The 23,204-nt window shown below is 34.5% G+C and overlaps 1 long non-coding RNA gene across 12 annotated transcripts; it reads left to right on the forward strand.

The window, feature by feature from the left end:
* The first annotated feature begins 4,920 nt into the window (after nt 1-4,920).
* Nucleotides 4,921-15,637, forward strand: LOC107176115 (uncharacterized). 12 transcript variants are annotated; one of them, XR_008054596.1, is made up of 7 exons: nt 4,921-5,344; nt 6,131-6,322; nt 6,420-6,472; nt 6,929-7,014; nt 8,694-8,851; nt 9,600-9,687; nt 9,848-10,761. It is a non-coding gene; the product is annotated as an uncharacterized LOC107176115 (long non-coding RNA). The 12 variants fall into 12 exon arrangements; XR_008054598.1 differs by lacking the exon at nt 4,921-5,344 and adding an exon at nt 15,411-15,637 and having other exon boundaries at nt 5,351-6,322; nt 9,848-9,894; XR_008054591.1 differs by lacking the exon at nt 4,921-5,344 and adding an exon at nt 7,370-7,546 and having other exon boundaries at nt 5,351-6,322; nt 6,929-6,973.
* The last annotated feature ends 7,567 nt before the right edge of the window (nt 15,638-23,204 follow it).

The raw sequence follows: 23,204 nt of genomic DNA on the forward strand, positions 1-23,204 counted from the left end.
GTTTGTGTTATGGAAAATTGAGAAAGAGGGTTGTTTGTTTTATCGTAGAAGAGTAAAGAAAATATCTTTTCACAAAGGAAAGAAATCTCATTTTTTACTTTACAAGCATCAGTATTAGCGAAATTAATTAAAGTTATGAGTAAGCTTTGATAAGATTTTTGTTCTATGATAAGGCTTGCCATGCAATAATACCAAATATGTTTCCAAGTACTATATGAACACGTTAGTTAATTACCCATCTGGTCAAATTTTCTAGAACTAGTCTATATATGGAGATATTAATTATGGCAATCCGTACTTGATTTCAAAAGCAGTTTTTTTTGCATGTATTTATGGAATTTATTAAGAAAATGGTAAAATAAAATATGCAATCTTTATTGATCTCATCTCTAATTTTTATAAAAGTGCAAGAAGGACAAGGGATATTTGTGGTTGTAAATGAAGCTTTTGAAAGCATTTAATTAATTGTTGCCAAAAAAGAATGCTAATTTTCAAATTTTCTGATTAAAATTGAAATGCAAGAAAACTTAAAGGTTCAGTAAAGTGATAAAGACATTTAGAATATCTCATATCAAACTCTGATTCAATGATTCATCCTTCATACTTGAAGACGAGTGATTTTAGAGTATATATAAGAGGTACTAAACAAAATTAATGCATGTCTGGTATGTTACTTTAATTAAATATAACTATTAATTATATGGTGATTTTTTTAAATAATTGCACATATGGATACATGTATTAATTGAGTATAATACCTTTGATGTACTCTAAAATTTAGTCATTTGTCGAGCAATACTACAAATTTTTAATAAATTATCATCATCTATGTAATTGGTTGAGCTATATTTCACTTTTTTTTAGTAAATTATTACCATCTATGTAATTGGTTTTTAACATAAATGATTGTTTTCAATTAATATATATGCACATTTGATACTCCTGATATATCTCCTGGGTCAAACCACTATAAGAAAACATGCAATAAATGACGGATAATTTATGACAGATTATAGGTATATCATAAAATTACGACAGATTTATGATAGAATTTTCAATCTATCATAGATTTATGACAGGCTTCTGATAGAAATATTTACTATCATGAATTTATGATGGTTTTATGATAAGATTATTTTTTATCATGAAATTATGATAGAATTGTGATAGAAATTTATTCTATCAAAAAAGTATGATAGAAAAATGATTTTGACCACATTTGACCCAAATTTAATGTATTATTTTATTTAAAAAATAAAAGATGTGTTTTAATAATTAAAAAAAATGCCATCAACGTTTTACTTGGTCTCGTGGAAGCCTATTGAAACGCCTTGATCGCGTTATTTGCAACAGTGAGTGGGCTCGTACCTTTTCCAATTCTTCTGTGCTCCATCTGCCGAAATTGAACTCTGATCATAGGCCTATCCTGGTGCGAAGTACTGATTTGTCTTCGAGAGTTTTGAGCTCTCGTCCTTTTCGGTTTCAAGCGGCTTGGCTTACCAATGAAGGTTTCAAAGATTCCGTGTCTGAATCCTGGGATCAAAATCTTCATTACTTAGATGCTGCTAATAAATTTCGTCTTAAGGTTACTGAATGGAATAAGCGGTGTTTCGGGAATATTTTTTGGCGGAAAAAACATTTATTAGCTCGTCTGGGAGGGATTCAACGGGCTTTAGAAAGTTATTACTCTAAAGGGTTATTAAATCTTGAGAAACAATTAAAAGCGGATCTGGAAGAGGTGCTCACCCAAGAGGAAATTATTTGGTTTCAGAAATCTCGGAGAGACTGGCTGCTTCTCGGTGATCGTAATACATCTTACTATCATCACAAAACTCTTTCTAGAAGGAGACAAAATAATATAGCGGCCATCCAAAACAATGCAGGGCTTTGGCTTTATGAGAAAGAGGAAATTAAAGCTCATGTCATTCAGTTCTACTCAACGTTATTCTCTTGTGATTCTCCTGACCTTCAGCATTACCCCCATCCAAATTGTTTTCCTCTTATCGAGGATGACTTGCTCCATACCTTAAATAAGTGCGTGGAGGATGCTAAAATTCAACAAACCATCTTCGGCATGCACCCTCTGAAAGCCCCGGGTCCTGATGGCCTCCATGCCATTTTTTATCAGACGCAGTGGATCACTGTGGGCTCTCCTTTATGTCGTTTGGTGAAAGATGTTTTCCATGACAAATATCTTCTTTTGGGGCTCAATTCCACGCTGATTGCTCTCATTCCTAAGACAGAAAGCCCCTCCTCGTTGACAATGTACCGTCCTATCTCCCTTTGCAATGTTGCCTATAAGACTATCACCAAGCTGCTGGCTAATCGCCTTCAATCTATTTTACCCTCTCTGATTGGCCCCATCAAACTAGCTTCGTCTCTGGTCGTCATATCACAGAGAACATCGTGATTGCTCAAGAGGTTGTTCACTCTATCCGCAAGAAGACGGGCTCTATTGGTTTTATGGCTATTAAAGTTGATTTAGAAAAGGCTTATGATCGTCTCAGTTGGGAATTTATCAGTGATACTCTGCGTGAAGCTCGCATTCCTTCCGATCTTATTCAAGTAATTATGGCATGCATCACTTCGGTTACTATGAGGGTTTTGTGGAATGGGGAGGCTACGGATGAATTTTCTCCTTCCCAAGGAATTCGTCAAGGCTGTCCATTATCCCCTTACTTCTTTGTCCTTTGCATCGAACGGCTCAGTCATGGGATTCACAATGCTATTAGTGCCGGAAAGTGGCGTCCGATCGGGTTATCTCGCCATGGAACACGTTTATCTCACCTTTTTTTTGCTGATGATCTTCTTTTGCTTGCAGAGGCTACAATTGAGCAAGCTAGAGTTATTTCAACAGTGTTAGCAGAATTTTGTGCTTGTTCTAATGCCAAAGTTAATACAAGTAAAACTCTGCTTTATTTTTCAAAGAACATAGGTGCCAGAGATGTCTCTGTAATTTCGGGTCTTCTTGGCTTCTCAGTTACTTCTGACCTCGGCAAATACCTTGGGGTCCCTCTTCATCATTCAAGGGTTTCTACCAATATGTATCAGGGGATCATCGATAAGGTGGAGAAGTGGCTGTCGGGTTGGAATGCCTCTCACTTGTCCTTGGCTGGCCGCATCACTCTAGCTCAGTCAGTTCTCTAGGCAATTCCCATCTATGTTATGCAGATTGTTTCCCTTCCTCGTGGGGTTTGTAAGAAAATCGATAGAGCTTGCAGGAGGTTTATTTGGAGCGGTTCGTCTCCTCAGTAGAAGCTCAACATGGTTAGTTGGAAGAATGTGTGCAAGCTTAAAGCTTCTGGCAGTCTTGGCTTCAAGTCTTTGGCAATGATGAATAGGGCATTACACATGAAGCGAGCTTGGGGCATAATCTCCTCTCCGAATAATTTATGGGTCCAGATCCTTATTTCGAAGTACAAAGTGGATCCTTATAACTTGCCTCCCGTCCTTCCAACACGCTATGGTTCTCACTTGTGGAAGTCTCTTGGGCAGGTTTGGAGTGAGGCTCTCGCAAGCAGGCGCTGGAGTTTGGGTGATGGTCAATCTACTCATTTTTTGTGGGATCTTTGGGTCACTGATACGGTCCCCTTAATCGCCTACGCAACAAATACTATACATGTGGGCATTTTGGATTGTAAGGTGGCAAATCTTGTTGATGTAAATGGGGCTTGGTGTTGGCCTCGGTTTGATCGATATCTTCCCAACCATATTATTCTACAAATAGTTGCTCTTCACCCCCCTTCCCACGTGAAAGGCATGGACATTATCTTTTGGGCTCATTCAAAACACGGAGCTTTTTCTACAAGCTCAGCGTATTTGGCTCTCTCTAAGTATGATCCAAAGTCTGAAGATAGAGATTGGCAGTTAGTATGGAAGTGGAAAGGCCCTCAACGCGTGAGAATCTTCTTGTGGCAGGCGATTCACGCTGGTTTGAAAACTAAGGCTGAGTTGGCTCGGCGGCACTTACCCATCTCGCCTTGTTGTGATCGTTGTGGGGATGTGTGTGAAGATATTGCGCATGCTCTTCGTGATTGTTGGTTGGTTAAGCAGTTTTGGCTCAACATTATTCCGACAAGCAAACATCACAATTTCTTTAATTCTTGGCTTCATCTTTGGCTCTGCTCGAATCTGGCTGTTAATAGTAAGGTAGGGAATGTTTCGAACTGGGCTGTTTTTTTTGGCGTTGCGATATGGAGGATCTGGTATTGGCGTAATCAGTTTCTCTTTAACAAATTGATGTTGGACCCTTTGGCTTTGTTGGTGGATGTCCATACAAGAGTTGAGGAGATTCACAAGCTTCATAACCACCCGTTGCTCACTAGGAATATTAGGACTCACATGTGGATTTCTTGGCATCCTCTTGAGTGGCCCTGGTGTACTCTGAATACGGATGGTGCTCACAAGTCTCACGGGAATTCTACTGCAGGTGGTTTGATTCGAGATCACTTAGGACGTTGGCTAACAGGCTTTGGGATGATGATTGGTTCTTGCTCTGTTACTGTCGCGGAGCTCTGGGGCTTATATCAAGGGATCCAGCTTGCATGGAATTCTGGTATACGCAGATTGAAAATTGAAACGGATAGCCTTTGCGTTACTCAATTGGTGGCTAGACCTTCGGTGTTGACCAATGAATATGCTCCCTTGGTCCAGGCTATAAAAGATTATCTCAAATTGGATTAGCATGTTTCCATCTCTCACATCTACAGAGAAGCAAATTTTGTTGCAGATTATATGGCGAACCTCACTTTTTCTATTCCGCTAGGCCTTACTGTATACCCTTTCCCCCATTTGAACGTTAGGACTTTGTTATTGCATGACTCTTACGGGGTTTCTCACTCCCGTTCTATTGTTCTCTAGCTCTTCTTAGAGCCCCAATTCATCCAAAAAAAAAAAAAAATGCCATCAAAACGCTACTGTTTTAGCAACTTAAAGCTTTCTTTCTTTTTTCTTAGTGTTAAACGTTATAACGCTACTTAGAAATCAAAATCCCTAAATGCTACTTCTCTTCCTCCTTCTCGCCATTCACAAACCCTCTTTCTGAAACCCTTAATCTTGCCGTCCTTCTATCTTTGACAACTGCCGTTGCCATCATACTTGATTTCTTCTTGCTTAGTTTCACTTTGGCCTCTAATACCATCTATCTCCTTCACTTTGTTTCACTCAGTCTCCTTGGCTTTTAGTTCGGAATGGACATTGACTCCTCCCTCCTCCCTGCCACCACCACTGTTCGTTCCTCCTCCTCCTCCGGTGGTTGCACTGATATTCTTGGCCGGAGTAACACCCCTTCCTTCTCTTATTTCAAAGACTGGAAGTTTAATTACGGAGCCGATCTAAAAGCCAAGTGAGCTTCTTCTTGTCATTTTCGTTTGGTTTGATTCATACCCTTTATGGGTTTTTGAAGATTAAATCTTTGATGGGTTTCTTTTTTGTTTTTGTATTTATTATATAGTAGACACATTATTTTGTTTTTGTTTTTTTTCCTTTTTGTTTTTCTTTGTCTGGCATAAGTTATTTTCCTAAATTTTTGGACGATTGTAATTAGTGGGTCTGTTTCAATTTTGGATCTTGCTTCTTGAATATTCAAAGTTGCGTTTTCTTTCTTTTTTTGTTTTGGTTGAAGAAATTTGATTATGTTTCACTTCTGTGATTAAGTTAAGTTTCTTCTATTAGCTTTATTTACTCCATAATTTCTTTTTTACTAAGTATTTGCAAATGAATATTCCATTTTACTTTCACTATTTTATTTTATTTTTGCTCTTTTTAAAGTTTAGTCAATTATTCTCATCTATGGAGTTTTAAACGTTGGTATGTGCTTAAGCACTAAATGCAGATGTGGAATGGAAGTGTGCTGATGTACACCATATTTTAATGATATACCTCATACATGAAACATAATTTTCTAAGGAAATTCTTAAATTTACTTGTAGAATGAGTTATGATTCATAAATCTGGAGTATGTAGTAATTGATGTCCCTTAATGTAATGGAACTCAATAGAAATTATACTGCAGGCTGAGGAGTTTTTAAATCAGGCTGTGATCAATGACGTTACTCTGTTTTTTTTCCCACTCAATAGAGAAATTTAGAATCTGTTTCTTTTGGATCATTTTAAATTTGCTAAATTTCAGGTATTGGCACCAATTCATGTACTCTTCCTATTGGTTTGACCTTGTCTAGATATGTATTACAACAAGCACTTTTGCTGGCCTTGAATAGACCATATGCAGGATCACAAGGTTATTGGTATTTCTAATTTTTTCCTTTTTGTGGAGGGGAAGGCTACCTCTCCTGCTGTATCCAAAGTCTTTGAGTCAATTTCGGTGAGATCTGCTTCCTCAATTGCTTGTAATAATTAGGACGTTTCACTTTTGTTTTTCAAATATCCATAGCCATGAACTATAACTTATATGTTTGCAGGGGGTAAAGGTTATATACAGAACAAGAGAACTAGAGGAACAATAAGTCAAAAGGTCAGTGTATACTGATACTTGATTTAAATGGTCAATGTTGATAGAGATTATTTATTTTTATTTTTAATTATGCAAAGTTTTATCCAATTTCTAATTGTTTCAACTAAGATGCAGCACACTTTGTTTTGAGTTTCTTATGTGCATACACAGAGTTTTAAAACTGTGATGTAAATGTGAAGAGTTTATGGCATTGGGTTGGGGGTGAGGGGTTTAAATTTTGTTGCAAGGTCATTCAGTTTTGTTTGTTTATTACCTGAGATAGCTGCTGTAAGATGTACCTAGCAATATTGATATGGTAGTCTTCCTTAATTATATGAGTGGATCAGTACTTATTACACGAATAAAATCCCATTAGTATATTTTGGTGCAAAAAGAATTTCACACTCTTTATTTTGATGGTCCCTTTGCATTGTCACGTTGACATGAACGATAATCATGCAATATAATTTGTTTCAGGAGAGTAGTATTGAGTGAGATGATATCAGGGAGCCTTTCATTGAGGTAGGATCTCTCTTTTGGTTGCTTCCCATGCTTCTGGCTAGGTAAACAGATAAATCAATGTAATATCAGTCATTGTAGGCTTGTTTATTAAAGGCTTCACAAGTTTTTTCTAATATGATTATCATCTGGAACTTTTCTAGACACTCTTGGATGGCTGCATCTTAACATGAGTACATAACATTCCTAATTGTTGATTTATCACGTTGTCACATGTCTCGATGTTTAAGAAGAACTATGACCATCTTCCTAAAGATGTTTACTTTGAGAGGTCTAAACTCGCCACCCCAATCACTTTGCAGGCACTTAATCCTGTTGTCAGTGTAATTTTCAATATAATTTCTAAACATGATGACGGTATTGGTGGTTTGTGCTTTGTCTGATAAGGGAAATATTCAGGTATATCTTGTAAAGTCATCTACAATATTCATGTAGTACTTGCTGCCATTATTGAAGATTTGAAGGGCTGGTCCCCATAGGTCAGTGTGTATAAGTTCAAGAGATTTGCTGGTTTTGTAAGAGCGGTTGAGTAATGCTGTTTATGGCCTTTTCCATTTGTACAACCTCAGCAAAAGGGTAAAGACTTTATTTTATGGATTCCTCTGAATTCATTATAATTAGAGAAAACTTCAACAGCGTTTGTTCATTGGGATGCCCCATTCTTCTATGTAGAATGTCTAATTGATTAACATTATTTGGAACTGACTCTAACTTAACTGAGAGTTTAAAGGACTTGACTCTATCTTAACAGACTGCCGTGAACCTAGATCAACAGATTCTCTCAATGAGGCCAACAGAGATACTACAGTACTATAGGAGGATGCAGCTTCATGTCTGTCTCTCTGTGTATCAACTTTATTGACTCCTTTCACCTCAAAGAGGCCAGCTTTGTCAATTCCACTGAGCCAAACCTTACCCAACTTGTCCTTCACAATACAACTTCCATTAGTAAAGATTATGACAAGGTTATTTTGAGTGGCTAGGTCTGAAATGCTAACTAGGTTTTTCGACATTTCAGGAACATACAACACATTGTAGACTGTGGTGTGTGTCATTAAGCGTGTGCAAGATAGCAGTCCCAATATGGGAAATATTTAACTCATTTCCATTTCCAACGATAAGTTTTGGTTTTACCATTGTACCCAGACCTGATGCTCAAGTTGTTGAGGTCATTGGTGACATGGTGAGTGGCCCCACTGTCAAGATACCAGCCCTGCTCACCCCCTGCTTCACTTGATTTATCATTATAATTGATTTGGCTCTTGATTTATCAAAGGCGCCTTTAAAGAGCTTCAGGGATAATCTCAAGCTCAAGTCATTTTGCTTCTTTTTCTTTGAGTGGTAAACAATTAAATTATAATAATCATGGTGGAATTTGGGATTGCTTAATTGAATTTTGCCATTAGGACTCTGTTTTCCTAATTACTTCGTAGATAATTAAATGTGCAACATGTGCTTGAACTTTTTCTGGCTTTCACTTGATGCCTTATGTATAAATTGTGTATGCATAAAGCAGTGTGTGAGCATCTTTTAATGGTCCTACATCAATTCAATCTAAGCCATTTTTATTTTGTTTTCCACGTAGGTACTTCTTAAATGTGATCTTCAACATACTTAACAAGTAGATGCTTTTGTTATACTCGCCACCTATTTCATCCTAAACTTTCCTTATTAGAAAAATCTATAACCATCATAATAAAGAGAAGTTTTCATTTTTTTGCAGCTTTGTTTGTGTTATACATATTCTAGCTGGCGTCATGTACCATCTCGTTTCTTGGACTATTGGTCTTCCCGGCTTGCTGTCAGTTTCAGTTTCAGTGTCTCAGTTGCTGCTTTTGCCCAATAAGCCACATTCTGGCCTGCTTAAGTGACGTAATTTCAGTATGTATGCAAAAGCCACACTCTATATTCAGCTGTTGTTATTGTGATGGATTGCCAAATATTCGTTTCTGGTGTATGTGTTATAAATTTGTGAGAGATAGTTTCTTGTCTATTTAATACAAAGATCAACTCATGCTTGGAAATTCTGTATTCGTGCTTTTATTTTAAGACCTATTTAAATACTTTCATTATTTTTGGATGACATGAAACTTGCAAAATTCATAGAACATTTTTAGATATACAGTATTTCTTGGAGATGCGTGCCATATTCTGAGGATGCTTACATTTTTTAATTACATGTGCTGGAAATTGATATTCTTTTCTTCTTCTTTACTCTGCTTATGCTTCATTTGGTTTTTATTTGTGTTCTTTTGTTTTTGGGTACTGATGAATTTGGATCTTCTAGCTGAATGAAGGTTTTACCAATGGAATATCAACAAAATTTAAAATGTTTTGCAACTTCATGTTCATATGATACAAAATCATAATGCTAAACCTATACAGATGTAGTAAATCTCAAAAGAGTGGAGCTACATCTTATCAAACCCCATAGTGTCTTAGTTATTTGTTGAAATGCTTTTATTAGTTCTATTAGTCAAATATGAGGTATGAAAATGAATTTAATCCAAACACTATCTTGCTCTGTAATCTCTGTTGGAGTTCTGTTTCAATGAAGCCTTGTTACTGCTTCTGTGGATATAATCTTACGAATTATTTTATGACCTGATATTTCCATAATTCTGTGTAGGTTTGTATTTAAGTAGACTGGGCGTCCTCGACTGAGAAATAGAATTAAAAAAAAAAAGGCTGCCTATCTGCAAGAACTGGAGGATCAAGTAAGAAGAATTGGAATTAGTTTTCCTGTCTTTCCATAGTTGTAATTTTTGCATGAACATTTTTGCTGCATGCTTTTAGGTTTCTAATTGAAGTATATTTGATTTTCACGCTATTGGGGCTGACTTTTGATGTCTTTTCATCGGGTTTTTGTAAATTCAGAACCTTGGACAATGAAACCAGTGATTACGCATGCAGTTCAGAACAAGGTCCGAGTAGAGTAGTAGACTAAATGCTTTCATGCAAGTTTTAATTTCTTAGGCTGAAGTAGTATTCTGTACTATTGAGTTTTTTCATGCCCCCATATTCTGAAAATTGAAAATTAATAGTAGTTTACTTTCCTCCTGAAGATTGAAAATTTATATAGTTAATTTCCAGATTGAGTATGTTATTTTAAACGTAGCATCGATCTCCTTTAAGGATTTGTTTTCTGATTTTTTGTGCATGTCAGAAGATATGAAATGGTTTAATTGCATAATATGAGGTTTTCTAAAATTTTGATTATCTTTTTACCTCTCTTTTCAATTTAGATAATTTTACGGTTATGCTTGAATTAATTGTTCTTTTAATCAATTTAGGGTTTGATTAATTGATTAATTGATTCTAAGTGTCATCTCTGTTCCCATTCAAAAAATGAAGAATGCACAAATAATTTTCATTTTGTTCTCAATCAATTTAGGGTTTTCTTAACAGACGGCTAAGAGCAAGAAGAGGATCAGTAGTCTCTATCGTTGCATGTCCGTCCTTCTCTTTTCGTTGAGATGCCCCTTTTTTTTTTTTTCAAGTCCGTCATGTGGTAGTAATTTAAGATATTGGTATTTTTTTTATTTGTTTGAAGAAAAGATAACCATTAATTAACAGAATTGAGAATACAAGTAATGTCAGCTGGAAAAGAATCCACCTAGACATTCGAGACTCCACTTCTAATGGAATATTTAGCAAGCCTATGAGCTGTTTCATTGCTAGATCTATGGACATGCTAGAAAATAACATTCTGGTATTCAAAACTCATGTCTATAGTTGTTGTTGTCACTCAAAATATTTCAGTTTTGCTTCCTTTTTTATTGTTAACAAGGTTAGCTACCTCCTCAGAATTTGTCTCAATAATAACTGATGCCAAATTTGCCTCTTTGGCCGCTTGAAGCCCCCATTCTGTAGCCTCTGCTTCTGCAAACGACACACCACATCTTAGCCTTGAGGGCTTAGTTGCAGATGCCACAACTCTTCATTCATCATCTCTAATAACAACTCCTAAACCAGCTGTCTTAGCTTCAGCATCTATAGCAGCATCCACATTGACTTTAAAGCTTCTATTTTTGTGGGGGGAGGGGGAGTCCACTGCTGTTTCCTCTTGTCTTTTGGCTTTTCAGCTTGAGTTTTCTCCACATGCTTTACCTTTTGAAAGGCTTCCGTTACTGCTTGGGCTTTTGTAGTTGAAATACTCGGGTTAACTTTCTCCCCTTCAAATAAGATACGGGTATTTAAATTATGTAGAATGTGATTTGTTCAATTAACACAACAGAACCAGATCCTCCCAGGACCCTTTACCCAGATCAACCAAGTTGCATTCGACAGATTAGACTGATTTTAGAGAATCAACTAAACCTGACTTTACTCAATGCAAAGGATTATTAGCCAAATTAGAAAACTGAGAACAAACAATAGAACACAGAGCTCTTAACGTGGTTCAGCCATTAATGGCTTACATCCACGGGTGTATTCATCAGCAGGCTTTATTGAAAGATTCAAGAAGCTTGTTACAAAGAGTTCGAGAACAAAGAACAAGTATTCACTTTCTCTCTACAATTTCCCTCAAATCTCTCTTACATTGTTGTTGCTTCTATGAAAGCCAGCAGCTTATAAACCAGTTTCTCAACGACTTTAACAACCCAAAATGCACAACTTAATGCCACGTATACAAGGATTCTGTTATAACGAACTTGGCTTCATTGATGCTCACGTGATTGCTCGCGTGATCTATTAAAGCCAAGATACTCCAAAACGCTGATACAAATGCCGTGAGTATTAAGCCTTTGATGAATTGAGAAAAACGCTGCCGTTTAGAGCAGGTGTTTGTCATCTTACAACTAACAAATTAAGTACTAGAAATATTTTTTTAAAATGAGTGAAAATAATTTTGATCATTTGTTGGATTCAAATATCTTCACTTTTTAGGAAATTATTGAATTGTCTTGTCTTAAATATGTATGCACGGAGAGCCTGTTTCCTAAGTTCATGTGTACTTTTGCTCAACAATAAGAATAAGCGAAGAGAGAAAGATAGGCCACTTTGTTATCTTCGTTATCTACCTCTACTTTCTTTTTTCACTAACGTATGCATCAGTTATTTAGAAACCTTCATTTGTGCACTTTCCCAACATTCCTGCTACTCGCGGTAAAATTTTGGTTTTAGCTCCTCCATAATTTATTTGTTTCTTTAGAAAAATGTAATTATATATTGTAGAAATTTTTTTTTGTTCTTTACTTTTCTTTTCCTTTAGATGTTAATAAAAATAGCATATGTAGAGCTCTCCATGTAGCGGATCCTGCAAACGATTATTCCATATAGCAACCAGGGTTGCTGCTTCTAATGGAACAATCGACTTTGTTTTAATAATTCGTGGCGTGTGTGATTACGACATTAAAATTCGGAATGCTCAACCCACAAGTTATCAAGCTGCAATTGTGTACGATGATGGAGTAAACGGCCAAATGAATTCACGTATATAATAAAAAAATCCTTTAAAATTATTTAAAAATTTTATATTATTAATTTCTTTATGTAAATCTTAATTTTTTTTATGTATAATTAGCGTACATAAATTTAGAGAGCGTAAACATACAAGCTGCGTATGTTTTATTCGGTGCCGGTCAATATATAAAAGAGCTTGCGCGGGGGGAAGTTGGAGAATATTGTTTATTTCCTCCATCACCTTACAACCAACCAATTCACCCAGTTCTGCGATGATGCAAGAGCAGAGTCAACAGCAACAAAGAAGAAGTCTAGTGAACGCATGATCCATCTTTGTGTTCACTTATGAATCTCCGAACCAATATATTGGAGGCTCGATATGTGCCATTTGCTCTTGAAGATTATCAAAAGGGGGAAAAATCTCAAAGTACTTCCTTACACACACGGTAAAATCTAAAAGACTCGAGAGCATGACGAGGTAAAATTTACCGTGTGTGCAGGGAAATACTTTGAGATTTTCCCCCTTCTGATAATCTTCAAGAGCAAATGGTACACATTGAGTCTCCAACATATTGGTTCGAAGTTTCAGAAGTGAACACAAAGCTGGGTCATGCGTTCACTAGACATCATCGCAGGACTGGGTGAATTGGTTCCAAGAATATGACCTTCCATACATGCACAAATAGTGAATGATGCTACCCACACTATTGGTGGCAGCACCACCACTAGTAGCCAATACTAATGTATAGAAGATTTCGATAGAGGAAATAAACAACATTCACCAGCTTCCCCCCGCGCATGCTCTTTAGATATTGACCGGCACTGAACAAAACATACGCGGCTTGTATGTTTATGCCATCTAGATTTATATACACTAATTATACAAAAAAAAAATTAAGATTTACACAAATTAATAATCTAAAATTTTTAAATAATTTTAAAGGATTTTTTTATTATATACGTGAATTCATTTGGCCGTTTATTTCATCATCGTACACAATTGCCATCTTGATAACTTGCGGGTTGATCATTCTGGATTGTAGTGTCGTAATTGCACACCACGAACTATTAAAACAAAGTCGATTGTTCCATTAAAAGCAACAACAGGGTTGCTATATGGAACAACCGTTTGCAGGATCCGCTACATGGAGAGCTCTACATATGCCCTTTTTATTAATATCTAAAAGAAAAGTAAAGAACAAAAAAAAAATCTACAACAATATATATTGCATTTATCCAAAGAAACAAACAAATTATGGAGGAGCTAAAACCGAAATTTTACCGTAAGTAGCAGGAATGTCGGGAAAGTGCACAGATGAAGGTTTCCAAATAACCGATGCATACGTTAGTGAAAAAAGAAATTGGAGGTAGATAACGAAGATGATAAACTGGCCCATCTTTCTCTCTTCGCTTATTCTTATTGTTAAGCAAAAGTACACATGAACTTAGGAAAGAGGCTCTTTGTGCATACATATTTAGGACAAGACAATTCAATAATTTTCCAAAAAGTGAAGATATTTGAATCCAACAAATGATCAAAATATTTTTCACACTCATTTTTAAAAAATATTTCTAGTACTTAATTTGTTGGTTATAAGGTGAATACAAACACCCACTTCTCAGTTGATAAAAGGCTTGATAAACTCACGTGATAAGCACGACACTCATTAAGTTGAAACGACATTGTGCGTAAGCGTTTTGGAGAAATATACTAAGTAGCCATACCTTATGATTAGAGATCACAAAAAGGTTTTGATGTTTTTCCGTTGTAATTGTCAAAAGGAAAAGATGGATACATATGAGGATATCCTTGTTCTAGAAATCAAGGGTATAAGCATATGCAAGTTGGTATTGCATGGTCCTTATTTTTCAAGAATTGTACATCGAAAATTCATCAAAAACCTTGGTCTATATTGTTGACATTCTTAGATTAGGATACTTAATTTTTAGGTGTTTGTATAACCAAATTTGAAAAGAGATTTTATGGAAAGTTGTTCACTATGCATCATCTTGCAATGATGATGTACATGCCAAAATTTGGCATATTAGATTTAGAGACATATAGCTAAGTTGGCTAGAGAGAGCACATTGGGCTCACTCATCGTAATGATAAAGTGTATGTGTGAAATTCGTTTAATATAGAAAAACAACTTGGAAAACCACAAGGCAAAGGAACAAAAGCCAAATGCTCATTGCAAGTAGTCCATTTTGACATTGTGGTAAAATGAATGTAAAGGCTAGAAATGAAGCCCATAGTGATTACATTTATAGATCTATCTATTTTGGTCGAATATCTTTGATCTCCCATAAATCAGTTGTACCAGGATACTTCAAATTACTTTTGGATATGGTAGAGATCGAATTAAAATAAACCAAAATATATATATCTTTCTAAGCAATTTTGGGAACTGTATACAAGAAAGATAAAGATGGATAATTGGTTATTTTTAAAATAATACACTACTTGGAGTAGTGCAAATTAAGGAGTAGAGCATTATGAGAATTGATAAAGTAATAGTAGCTCATGAGCTTCTCCAGTATGTTGTTTGGAGATAACCTATTTGATTGCAACTTAAATACTTAATTAATTTCTCATAGGATGAGTCATTTACGCCCCATTCTGGTAAAGTACCTAACATAACACGTTTGCAACCTGGGATCTGCATTAAGATATATTGAACAAAGAAATAGGGCCTGTGTTCAATAGTGAATGAATGGTTGAAAAAGTGACTGGATAAAAAACCACAAATGTCAAAATTTCAAATTCCTAAGCATTATAGAATTTGTTAAGAACTCGCTGCAAAGTGTTCGGGTTTGCATAGTTTTCTTTCATGGTCATAATTTCCGCATTTGTTCACGGAATTAAGAAGTTCCTGTGCAAAGTGTTTGGGTTTGCATAGTTTTCTTTCATGGTCATAATTTCTGCATTTGTTCACGGAATTAAGAAGTTCCTGTGCAAAGTGTTTGGGTTTGCTGGCTAACGCGATTTTGTTTTCCTCTAATACTCTTTTCCTGCCAATCATTGCTTTGGAAGTTGCTTGACGCGAAAAAGAAGAAGCCCTACAACGACGTCCTTGAAGAGAGCCGGGCTAAGTTCTTGTTCGTGAAGCGGTTTTGGGTCGATGATAACTACCCGGCGTGGGCAATTGATACCTAATCAGCGTCGGCGATTGATAACCATATAATCCTCTGATCATAAGTCATTGCTGCCGCCCTTAATCCTATTGAGGGGAAGAGAACCACGGCAAATCACTAATTATAAGGCAAGTTGCAGGCCACTGATTCTCATCTACCACATTCACATTGTCGTTAACTTCAACATGTGTTTTTTTTTTCTTTTGTTTACAATTTATTTGACCAAGACACAGTAAATATATATATATGGAGCATGCACTAGACTTTGATATGATTTTTTCTTGTTATTACAAGTAATATGGATAAATTAGATTAATTGATTTATTTTGCTTGTAATATGGTTACTTGAATACAAGTTATATGTCCTGTTCTGAAAACACATATTTTCGAATTATGTAATGTTCATTTGGTTCGTATCTTATAATTTCTCTAGTTTATTCTATCTGATTTGCTGACACTTATGCCCAATAGCCGTAGTTTCCTTTTTTACAAATCCACTTAGAAAAATTTCTTTGTTAGTGGTTCTATTTTTATCTATTTATTTTTGAGTGATTTGCCGATGTGTTAAATTTGTGATTGGATCCTACACATTGTTAGTTAACGCCGATGCGTTGCTGGAATTTTTCCAAGTAGAGTGTTCAAATAATTTGTTGAAATGCCTGACAGAAATAACAAGTTTGTATATGTTCTATTATTCAAATATGAGGTATGAAAATGAATGCAATCGAAACACTATCCTTTCTTTGTAGTATTAATCAGAGTTATGTTTCAAGGAAGCCTTTCTGCTGCTCCTGTGGATATAATCTATTTAAATATTTTATGACTTGATATTTTCATAATTCTGTGTAGATTTGTATTTAATGCAGGTTGAGCACCTTGGCCTAAGAAATAGAATTGGGGGAAATAAAGTTGCCTATCAGCAAGAACTAGACAATCAAGTAAGAAAAATTGGAATTAGTTTTCATAATCTTGATTTCGGCATGTATATTTTTGCTGCATACTTTTAGGTTCCATGGCTTTCATTTCTAATTGAAGTGTATTTGATTGCGGTGCTACGTGAGGTGACTTATGTTGTCTTAAACAATGAAATGAGTGATTACATAGTTTAGGAAAAGCTCCGAGTGTGGGTGAACGATATACAGTGCTATATGAGTTATGCTAACTGTTGTGATCTTGAGTTTGTATTATTGTGTGCATTGATTTTGGTTGATAAACAAATGTGTGGTGGATCACGGATGGATGTATGGATGGGGATAATAAACAAATGAAAATATACATCAGACACAAGCAGATAAATTAAGTGTAAGGGATCACAATTCTGAAACTGAAAGTGGATTTTTGTCTCAAATATAATTGAAGTGACAGAGAATTATGTGAAGTTGCAGAAAATTTTTGGGTTTGATATGATTTTGTTTCTGGGCAAATTTTCTACTGTATTTGGGATGATCTGCTGCTGTTTTTGGTTAAATTTTTCTTGTGTTTTGGGCAACAAATGCCAAAAAGCAATCTTCAATAGAATCACCATCTAACTGACTGATCAACGAACTAATTTGCAAGTGGGCATGTCAACAACACGGATAGGTGCCACCAAAAATCAAATTAACAAAATGAGATTCCTCTAAAACAAGCAAAATTGAAAAGGCTATTGTAAAATTTGCAAAAGAACAAATTTGTAAAATTACCAAATTGATTTGACCCATCAAAAACTGCACTTACAACATTTTCGTTAATCGAACTCATCGAGGTCATGTAGCTGCAAAACAATTTGTTTTCGAGGTCAACTGAACTCATTGACTTACTGATCTGAAATGAGATGCATATTGTTTGGAATCCGATATTGCACCTCGGATTACGATGGTTGGACGACCTACGTGCTAGCAGATTTGGGTTCGGATTTGGCGGATTTCGGCTTTGCATGTTTGGAGAATTGAGAGAGATTTGACATTATAGAATGACGAATAGGTACTGTTTTAATTTTTCATTTTGTCTTTCTCGTCATAGATTTCTATGGTGCCATTGAGATTTGAGAACGAGCCTTTTTTACCGCTTTCACCTAAAAAAGAAATGAATATTATATGGAAACGATGTAGTTTTAATAAATTTTAAATTTTATAATTTTTTATTGTTGTTTATATCTTAATTATATAACATTATTTTTTAAATAAGTTAAAGATAAAATTGATATGTATGTATGTATGTTTTCGGGTTCGGATTTATCATTTTTAGTTAAATTTTAAATTTATGATTTTATACCCAATTTCTCATTCGGTAAAGGAACATGGTCGATTTTTATAAACTAATTTAAAGAAAAATGATAGGTTTATGATTTTATTAATATATATTATAATTATTAATAATAATAATTTTTGAATAAATAATCATTGTAATTAAAATATAAAATAATAATTATGATAATAATTTATTAAGTACTTTTTAGTAATTTGTTACAATCTAACTTATTTCGAAACCAATTCCAAGATAAAATAAACACATCAATGGAATTCCAGTCTATTCCGATTTGGATTTTTGTAAGTCAAGTAAACCATTCCCCATTTCGACTAGTGACAAATAAACATAACATTATATATATATAGATAATAAATTTATAGAAGAGTTTATATGATAAATAAAAATAAAAATCAAGATGCAAACATATATATATGCAAGGAAGACTCGTCTCAACTTTTAGTTTAATTGACTTGACCTGAATTTTCTGGCCTTTGACTCGAATTTAATGGTTAGGCTCGGGCCTAAATATTAGAGCCCAATTAAATTCATATCAGGGTTCGAAATAGACTAAAATCGAAATAACGAATTAGAATTAGAATAAATTGAACTACAAGAATCAGAATCAAAATGAAATATATTCTCATTGATGTATTTATTTTATCTTAGAATCGGAATGGGTTGTTGTAAGTTGCTAAATTGCCCTCTATTACTTATTGTCCCAAGTATTATTTGTATATATTATAATAATAATAATAATAGTAGTAAGAATAAAAATGATAATAATAAAACTAAAAAATAATAATCGTAATGACAATAATAGTAAATTAAAACAATAAAAATAAATAAATTTTCATGATAATGATGATGATGATGAAATTGATGAAAATAATAATAATCAAAATAAAAAATAATAACAATATTAATGACATTAATGATAGTAGTAATAATAAACAATAATTAAAATAATAAATTTAATAATAGTAATAAATTTAATGATAGCATTTTTTATTTTTAGAAACATTATTTAATGTCATCAAATTCATTCTCTGAGCTTTAAAAAACTCAAATTATGTTCCGACATTAACAAAATTTGCTTACTTTGAGATCAAGTGAATGTGAGGACCAAATCTAGCTGATGCGAAATGTTTGGACAAGTAGCAAAATCATAGCCATTACTGCAAAATATGTGCAAAAATGGGATTGCGGCTGTTCAAAGTCGGTGACACTGATCGTGAGCCGTCCAGTGATTCATTATTATTATTAAATAATAAAGGATTTATTTGCGAATAATACAAAATTTGTCGGTATTTCAATTGATTTTGTAGAGACCAAAATATAAAAGTAGCCGAATTTGATTGAAGACAATTTAGGAATTATAAAAATTTAATTGGGATAAATAGGTAGCTTCAGAAATCAGAGTTTGATTCCTAACCCCCTTTGGGAGCAGTGGTGGATTTAGAAAAATAATTTACCGGGGACTAAAAATTAGATAATAGTAAAATATGAAAAAAAAAATTTGAATATATAAAATATTTGCTAATACATTTGTAATTATTCTCTATGCATTTTCATATTTTAAAAATGTTATGCAATAGACTCAATATTAATATTATTAAATTTATTATTTCCTATATAAACAACCAAACTATCATTTATCCCATCCGATTCCAAAGATGATTCTTCACGAGTTTCATTAATAAAAACGTTCGCTCTACTATTATTATAGAAACTGGAAGAATTAATCATATTTTTGAGAATATAAAATATTTTGGGTGGTAGACAATCATTATTTTTAATTAAAATATAAAATTTTATAATTCTTAAAAGTTAAAGTTTAAATTTTATAGGGGTCTATAATTTATAGTGATTATTTTAATAAATTTAATAGGGGCTAATTAGAAAAAACTAAATATTTTTCTCTTTTAATTTTAGAATTTTTTTGGCCACTGGGGGCTTGACAAGCTGCATCCATCCCTGTTTGGGAGTTAAATCTATGGGAATTATTCCCAAATTTGTGGGAACCACATGATTCCGATTCCCACTCTTATTTTGTGAAGTGAACATTGTTAATTATTTCGATTCCTAATTCTGATTTCCCAATCTAAGAAGTAAACAATCCTAAAAGAGAACCTTGAACTTCGACTCTTATTATTAAAAAAAAAAAAATCAACTCGACTATCATTAAAAAAAAAATCATTAACGCTTAGTGGGTTTGTTAATAATATAGGGATTTGAACATATGATCATATAATTGACGAAACACATTCAGCAGAACAAAAATAAGAATTATTGATTTAAAAAAAATTTTAAAAATAATAATAAAGTGTAAAAGCAAAGAATTTTATTCGAAATCACCAAACTGAAAAAAAAATGCTATTTTTCTATCCTCTCTTTTCTTGGTAGTGAAAATGGTAATAGAATATTGCCTCATTTGTTGGAAAATATTGCCTCATAAGTAATATCCTTCCTTTCATCCTTTGCTAGCTAGAAATATTGGTTTGAAGAAATGAGCTCTTCAAGTACAAATTTCTTTTGTATATTTTAATTGAGACTTGAAACTCTCTCTTCTATGTTTCAGTTGTGGGGTCCTATTCACCAGTAATTTGAACTTCAGTGCATGAGTGCAGTGAAAAAATAAAAAATAAATCAAAGCCATATAGTACTGTATTATTGGCAAAAAGTGGAGAGAACAATGTTGTAATATAATTGGAAATGGGGTCAATATACTATTATTCAAACAAAGTGCACATTGCCAAACATTTTTCCCGTGTTTGGTTGCGTGCAAGCCTCGGTAGGTGCTAGTTGTTCCCATCTTCCTAAATAAATATGCATGTTGGGGGGGGGGGGGGGGGGGGGGTCCCGATCATTTGATCATTTCATCCCTCTAGCTAAGATTATGAATAAAAAAATATCTTGAAATATATGGCTTTTAGCAATGAAAGTGAAATAGAATTTTGATTGGATTCTTGTGGACATGAAAAGGAACTTGAGAATTTATGTACAGATACATTGGGATTGGGAAGAAAAAGCTTAATATTTTGCGCATGCTATTGTAATTTTAAAAGCTCTTTTGTTTATGAAATCCAGTTAAAAGCTCTTTTGTTTATGAAATCCAGCTACGGTTCTTTTGGGTCACACAGTAGGTAGACTCATATTCAAAAACTTCATTGTACATTTTGTCATTTCTCTTTCTTTCTGCACATATGAGTTTTAGCGTTAATTTTTTCTTCTTCTTCTTTTGTCCATAAAATAGTAAAAAAAGAAGCCCACTTAAATTTTACGATTTAATCTTGTGTAAACTTTTCTTCTTGTTAGCGTGTCCAGCATTGTAAGCAAGGACAACCCATTAGTGTCTCTACATAATTTTATCTAATTTCCCTCAAAATTATTAATTAAATCAAGTCGGTAAACAACTTTTCTTCTGCAAATTATTAAGAAAGAATTCAAATGAGGTAAAAATAGCTTTTAGTATTTTTGGCAAACTATATATTTGATATGCATATATTAATATTTCTTCTTTAAACAAAAAATTGGTAGATTGCATTAGAAGGTCCGAGAAAGAACAATATTACATCGCCACATTGGAATCAAATACAACATTTACAATAACCGAAGAGTCGAGCCTCGATTACGACAATTTGTAATTATACCATACATATTCATCTTCACAACAAAAAAATTAAATATACCCCAATCTTTTGAAAACACAAAGAATATACTCCAAAATATAGGGCTAAATTTTCAACTCAATTTGGTGACTAATGAATAATGATAAGTGCGTAGAAAATAACATATATAAATAATGTGAAAAGGAATACAGATATTAAAAACAATCCAGTTAAAATTTAATTAAAAATTTTATTGCATCCCATTATATGAGAAGCAAAGAAATTTATTTGTCCTACCTCTAAGCAAATCCTAAGAAGAATAATAGCGTGAAACATAACCAAGCTCTGGAGTTTGATTATGCTGGCAGTTTCCTTTGCTCTGCTTATTTCTGTTACATTTTTTCTTTCATAAAGATATGATATGGTAGACATATAGCTAGATATTATCAGTACTACTTAATTTTATTTTAAATTTTTAAAGAGTGCATGTGATGGTTTTGAATTAGCATAAGCACACGGTTGTCCTTGATTGTAACGCTTGAAACATTTGTGCAATGGAAATAATCTTGAGAAATTAGTAGTGTAAAAAAATAAATAAATAAATAAAATAATTGCATAATAGAAAGTATGAACTAGTGAACCTTCCTTGTATCGCTGCTTTTGTGGCCCATACCTTTTCTCCCTGTTGATGCAATTTTGACCCTTGCTGATATCACTTAGCTTGGTCATTATTACGTTGGTTTTGCTGATGTTGCAAACTTGCAGTGCTGTCTTTACTATTTAGGGTTATTTTTACATACTTCCCCTGAGGTTTCATGTAATAATAGTTTAACAGAAAGTATGGTGGTATTATTACATCCCTCCCCTGCCGTTAGTATTCCTGTCAGTTGACTGTTTATGAGCCAAGAAAATGACAAAAATACCCCATTAATCCCAGCTAGTATTTGGCATTTAAGGTAAAAACAATTAAAAAATGCTTCCCCAACCAATTCAACACCTTCATCCCATCCTCAAACGCAGCGGGGAACTGATTCTCCGGCGCCAACCTTTACCCAACCACCACAACAATCACATCACAGAGCCTTGCGATTCCCCCACTCACCCACCCGCTACCGTGGAACTGCAACATTACTGGTAGTTTCCTCCTATTCACATCCACCAGCACATACCCCCTGTGCACATTCGTGGTGGCTAAATGAATTCTTTATTTAAAGGGGGGAGGGGTTAAAAAAAAAAAAGGGAAGATCGAAGCAATGATTTCTAGAAGGAAACGCCACACCGTCTTATTTGAATATTGAAAAAAGCAATAGCAACTAAACCCACAAACAAAACAATTTTGCTATAGTGCTGCTAGTGGATACTAGCTATTTTTCACTAAGAAAATTTTGAAGCCTCAAGTGGAAATGGTCCCCATCGTGGCCCCCATCGTGGTCCCCATCGTACTCTTTTTCCACGCTTCTTAATTCTGCATCCCATTTCCCCCTCCTATTTCCCATTCAAACTCATCGCTTCCTCGTCGGCACTGCCGTGGCCGCTGTAGCTGGTTCTCTGATACTCCTCTTTCCTCACAGCCACCGCCGCATTCGGGAAGCCGTAGCTGTTCCTCCACAGATGAAGCAGGTCGCGTGGTAGGTCCGCCTCTGCATTCTTCGAGTTCGCACGCGGTTTAGGTTTTGATTGCGGCTGGAGTCAGGCTCGGGATGGTTTAGTGCAAACTTGGGGAGAAAAATGTGGACTGAGGGCAGCGTAAAAGGATCGATGTGGATATCCTTAGTGGCAACGCCTTCGATGAAAGAAAGATTGGGAGCGGAAACAAATTCCTTGCATCGGGTTGTGACTCCAAAATGATCGGATTC

This window comes from Citrus sinensis, chromosome 5, assembly GCF_022201045.2.
Source record: "Citrus sinensis cultivar Valencia sweet orange chromosome 5, DVS_A1.0, whole genome shotgun sequence".
Classification (NCBI taxonomy): domain Eukaryota; kingdom Viridiplantae; phylum Streptophyta; class Magnoliopsida; order Sapindales; family Rutaceae; genus Citrus; species Citrus sinensis.